The sequence below is a fragment of the Engystomops pustulosus genome, chromosome 4 (assembly GCF_040894005.1).
Source record: "Engystomops pustulosus chromosome 4, aEngPut4.maternal, whole genome shotgun sequence".
NCBI lineage: Eukaryota > Metazoa > Chordata > Amphibia > Anura > Leptodactylidae > Engystomops > Engystomops pustulosus.
Genome location: NC_092414.1, coordinates 89,719,349 through 89,725,555, shown reverse-complemented (window position 1 = coordinate 89,725,555; position 6,207 = coordinate 89,719,349).

Sequence of the window (6,207 nt, the reverse complement as noted above, 5' to 3'; positions counted from 1 at the left end):
CATGAGTGAGTTTGGTCCAACAAACTTGTTCTATGGTCCTTTTGGATTTTCCAGTCTTAATTGTACAGCTGAACTACATTTGGTAAATCCAGCACACAGGGGAGCAAGTTTGCCATGCATTATCAGTTCAAATGACCACATTGTGCTATGTTCAATTGCCGAAAGAAATTGGAACGGTCCGGTTTTTACAAGTCCCCATGAATAATTTCCCTAGAAAGCCTTGGGTGTCCCTAATCCCCAAGAGGTCAAGACTCCTGCCCTATTAGTCCCCTAACAAAAGTTTATACGCCCTGACGCATTTCATCATTTAAGTCTCTTCAGAGGATTGTAAAAAAATAGGAGAATAGGTACTAGTGAGGTTCAGTGCAACATGGCAAAGTAGCCAGAAAGTATCTTTATACTGGTAACGTTCACCATTATAAAAGACTCCACTGCTCAGTTACTGGCTGTGGAGCTGTCAGCTCAGCTTCACAGACTGATGTACCCACTCAGCGGTGCGCGGCTATAAACCCACGGCACCTGTGCACTTATAAACCATGCCGGTGGCAAATGGTACACACTTATTTTTAGGCATCCATCCTTATCATTATTTCCTAATGTTTCTTTGTGTGTACACGTGTCCAGAATGCACACTAATAACAGCCAACAGGTTTTCAAGGGTGCAGGTATATGCTAGCGGATAATTAGTTGAAATGGTTTATAGCTATACTGATCAAGCAGGCGGTGAGGTGCTACTGCATTAAGCATAAACATACATTTTAGTTCCCTCTGAAGAAGTGGCCGATTCCAATCTCCTCCATGTGCCATGTTCTGTGTGAATGGGCCTAGATATTCTTCGCCAGAATTTGCAGAATGTCTTTCCAATATACTCTAATCTGCAGGAGCATGTGATTTTATAAATAACATACATCGATTTACAATTTAGGTTATTCTGTATGGTGTATGTCTTGCCAGTATTATATATTTTGCCTGTTTGTACTTGTGGGCATACAATACATCCCCCACATTTGGGGGGGTAACACCCTGTTACTTTCTGATCGAGCCAATTTATCATTGGTCTCGTAGGGGTGTAATGACTGAACTAGCCGATCACACTGACTGCCCCTGTCCTTCATGTCATCATCAAACTGTAGGATCGGCCAGTATTTGTTTGTTCGAGCTCCACAGTCATACAGAGCTATGACCCTCATCGGCTCATCAGCCTTTTTCTCTGGACTTCGTGATCTAAGAAGGTCCGCCCTGTTTTTTGAGCATGCCATCTTGTATGCATCCTTTAAAACATCCTCTGGGTACCATCCTCAGGTCTTTACATTGAATTTTAATTTTTGGTCACTGCTATATGTTCTTTTCATTTTTTAATATATATAATGACCCCTTAACATTTTTTTTCCATTTCTTTTCAACGCAAGGGATCGGTAACCAGAACCCTGTGTCTTGCATCGTTTTACTACAAGACACCCAGTTCTGGTTACCGATGTAAATGCAGTGCCAGCAGTACGTGTGACCGCACCTTATCGGTCCATAGGACATTCTCCCAGAAGCCAATAATCACTTGTCAGCATGTAGTTTTGAAGTCTTAATTTTTTATTATTTATTTTCAGCAATGGTATCCTCCTTAGTCTCCCATTAAGTTCAGTCTAGCTCAAAAAAACAGACTGTGCGATCTGATGTTTCTTGAGCTTGAAGTTCACCTTTCATCTCTTTAGAATTGTATGGCCTTTTCTGTTGCTATTCATATTATTAATCTCTTTGATTTGTCATCAATTTTCCTCCTGTGGCCAAGTCCTGGAAAGTTTGCTCCAATCACATAGATCTTACATTTCTGTATAATATGTAGCCACAGGAGCATTAAAGGGGTATTCTCGTCTGGGCATTAACATTCAGTTTGATTAATCTACCATTAATAAACATTTCTTCAATTAGATGTTATTAAAAAAAAATTTCCTGTGTGAAGATAATTTTCCATAAATGTATCCATGTTGTCCCTTAGAAACGAGATAGCTTCCTCAGATACGGCCACCTCTGCTGGATGGATTGCACAAATAAAAAAAAAGTTTTTGTATATGAAATATCCGGGAGTTACTGCATGTCCCACAGCCGTCCTGTGGTAATGATTGCTGAACCCAGGTGGCCAAGCAAGACTCAATAGCGCATGTCTGCCCACTGCTGCCTAAATGTGACGTGGTCGTATCCGAGGAAGCCATCTTGTTTCTAAGGGACAACATGACTACATTTATGGAAAATTATCTTCACACAGGAACATTTTTTTTAATATCATTCAATTGAAGAAATGTTTATATATGGAAGATTAATGAAACTGAATGTGAATGCTGAGACGAGAATACCCCTTTAAGCTACTTGGAGATGTGCTTATATCTTTACCATTTAACTTGCTTTTCTATAATTTATTTTACGCTTCTGAGACAACTCTTTCCTTTGCTTTGTCTAGTCCATGTTGAATGTGGTACACCAGGTCAGCAAACAGCACAGTGAGTATCGGTAGCCCTTTAAACAGGCCACTGACTGATTACAAGATTGTAGACACCTGTGATGCTAATTACTAGACACACAACAATTTAACATGTTCCTTTGCTGCGCCACCTATTGCGGTTTTTGTTGCAACACTGCTCTGACAGTGTGCACCAACTTTTTTTTTTTTTGGTGCACCTTTTAACATGTGGTGTGTGACACACTTCTGTCGGACTCTGCATGATAAATGTGGTGCATGGTCCGACTGAGCACCGGAACGCCCCTTTTCAGTGCAGAAATTTGTGTGGTCCCGTATAATGCTTCTGCGACACAAAAGGGTCGTGTGTGACACTGACATTTCTTAAATACAGGTGCAGGCAGTCTGCAAATAAAAGAACACATATATGATAGTGTTCTGATAACGTCTGCTATGTATTGGACCACACCCCTTACTTCTGCATCATGAGTTCTGAAGAGGTGGATGAGAGAAATCCTACAGAATCTGGTGATGAGCATACAGTATGAGGGACAGGGTGATTCATGGTGACAGGGAGTACGGCCTTTCCTGGCCTTTATAATGGGTTCTTTATTTAGGCTTCTCCTATGTTTGTACTTTCTGAGAAGGGAAACTACTAGTAGGAAAGCCACTAGAAAGTCCAAGAAGAAGTCCTGTAGAATTTTGGGGGTTCACTTGCCAGTAACATATGAGAAGTCTACCTATAATTCATGTATTCAAAGTATAGTAGCACAGGAATCCTCTGTGATGTTGGAATCCATGCGTTCTTTCATAAAAGAAGAAGTCCATAACTCCTTCAAAAAGACGTCCAGGAAATCGTCTAGTTTTCCCTCTCATGGGAATGAATTTGATTTCACTAGCCGCAGCTCTGTTCCATGCTCTGATCAAGAGGACGCAGGAAGACCCGGTGGAAGATGCGGATCATCTGATAAAGCTGGTCAGATCCACCATGGAGATTGAAGAACAGAAAGAACATCATTCAGTTCTGGACGTAATGTTTCAGGGGCTGGGTGAGAAACAATAATAAAGCCCAGTTGGCGAAGCCAGAAAAAAGGGATTCATTCCACAAGCTGTTAAGCAAAAATACCCCTTTAATGATAAAGAATATTAATTCTTGGATAGATCACTGAAGATTAATTTAGCCATTTGCAAAATTTCAAAGAAATCTGCCCTACCATTTGATGTGGGATCTCTAAAGAATCCCAACGATAAAAAATTCAGTTTTTAAGGTACCCCTAGAGAGACCCTGTCACAGATCAGTCACAGAAGCCCAGAAAGCCTCAGCCTTTCTGGTGGATGCATCCGTAAATGGCCAAAGACTTTCTGCAAGATCCTCTGTCTTGTCTAATTCAGCTAGATGGGCCATGGGCTAAAAACCTGCAATGGAGATGTGGCCTCTAAAAGCCGCTTGTGTACTATACTGAAACTACCTTTTCCTTAGAGTGGTGACTGACAACTGGGAATTTAACTTGTGGCCTTCCCTGGAGAAAGACAGTAATACTGACCACTGATGCAAGCTCATGAGGTTGGGATTTAATGGATCTGGCCTTTTAACATTTTTTCTGTAGCAGAACAACATCTAGGTCAGGAAAATACAGTGGCAGATTTTCTGGGCATTGCCCATCTGCAGCATGGGGAGTGGTGTCTGAACAGGGAGGTGTTCAGGGACATTACAGGTCCATGGGGGATTCCAGAAATAGATCTTTTTGCCATCAAGAAGAACAGACAAGTGCAAAGATTCTGTTCTCTGAGTCCACTAGACTAGAGGGTAATTCTGATAGCCCCCTTTTGGCTGAAGAGGGCTTGGCTCTTGGTCCTGATGGAGTTATCTCTTTCTGACCCTTGGATTCTATTGGACATACCGACCCTACAGCAGGGTGCAATCTGTCATCCACAGAACAGCAGGCTTCATCTGACTGCCTTGCACTTGAAAGGTTAATCCTTTCTAAATAAAAAAAAAAAGTCTTTCTGATGTAATCTCTACACTGTCAGGGTTCAGGGTCAGTGAACCACCTGGACCACTGCGGGAGATAGTACTAGACGGGACTGGAATCTTAGTGGCACCTGGTCTTCACCAGAGCCCGCCGCAGATGGTCTTGCTACTGCAGGGTGCCACCAGGTCGTTCCACTGGTGCGATTACAGAATCGGCGTTCCGGCTCGTAGTCAGGAACAGGCTGGTTGTTGGGGCTATCGGCAGAGATGCAAGGTCACGGTACAGGTCTGAAGTCAGCAATAGAGATCAAGGCAGAACAGGACAGGAACACGGCCAGCGTACGCTGACCCTTTAAATCTCTGAGTGCTGGGGCCACAGAGAGGGGCACAGGTGTGCCCGCGATCTGTGACATACACTTCAGAATAGTAGGAAGGCTGTAACCTTTAAGATATATTTTAGAATCTGGAAGGTTTTTTTTTTTTCTTTCTGCCAGGACCCATACCAAGACCTAGTAAATCCCAACATCGCTAATGTTCTGGATTTCCTACAGAAAGGCTTAGACAAAGGGTTGAAGCCAGCTACCTTAAAGGTTCAGGTCTCTGTTTGATAGGCCCCTAGCCTCTAATCCGTTAAGGCAGTTTCCAGGCTTTCACCAGTTAAGAAGTCTATAGTTCCTCCCCAGATCTCTAACACTTATGGTGATCCTGTTATCAGCTATGTCTTGTAACGTCCTTTACACAAAGATCCTGGAGGATAGGGTTATTCTACTTACTGATCCAGCATTTGTACCAAAACTAGCATCCAAATTTCATAGAACAGGTGGTCATCATTCCCTCCTGCGCAAATTTTGTATCTGACAGGGAAAAGAAGTTCCACTGCCTAGATGTTAGACAAGCTCTTTTAAAATATTTAGAAATGACCTCTTCCTGGAGAAAATCGTATAGTCTTTTCATCCTATATGGTGGGTGGGAGTAAAGGTAGAAAGGTATCTCCTAACACCATAGCTAGGCGGATCAAGCTAGCAATTTCCTGTGCCTATTCTGCTGCAGAAATGCCCAGTCCTGGAGGGTCGAGGGCCCACTCCACTAGAGCAGTTGCTACATCCTGGGCTGAGTTTAGGTAAGTGTCTATAGACCAAATTTGTTGTGCATCCACATGGTCATCCCCTCATACCTTCATACTCATTCATCGGTACTGAATTTACTTTTAATCACTCATCTCCATAATTTATGCTATTTACATGTTTATATTTATACTTATGAACTTTTATGTACTTTGTGTTTTTGTAGTTATTAATTGGACCTGGGGAAGAGAGCAGTACCCTCTTGAAACGCGTTGTCCACCTTATGAGACTAAAGATCCACCTTTGCATATTCCATTAGCCTGTTTTTGTATAAATCAAATAATAATAATAATTAATATCATCTCTATGCGGATGATAACCAGCTATACACTTCTGCATGTAACATCACCCTTGCCTTAATCCAGAATACTAGTGAATGTCTCTCTCCCGTCTCTAACATCATGTCCTCTCTCTTCTTGAAACTTAATCTTTCTAAGGCTGAACTTCTTGTCTTTCCACCATCTACTAACCGACCCAGCCCTGATCTCTCCATCAATTGATCCATATGACTGTTTGTTTGTACTCTGTAATGTAATATTATATTTGTATATGTCCCGTACGAATTGTAAAGTGCTACGGAATGTGATGGTGCAATATAAAGATTATTATTATTATTTATATGAACTTAAACTTTGTGTTTTTGTAGTTTTTATTAATTGGTCTTA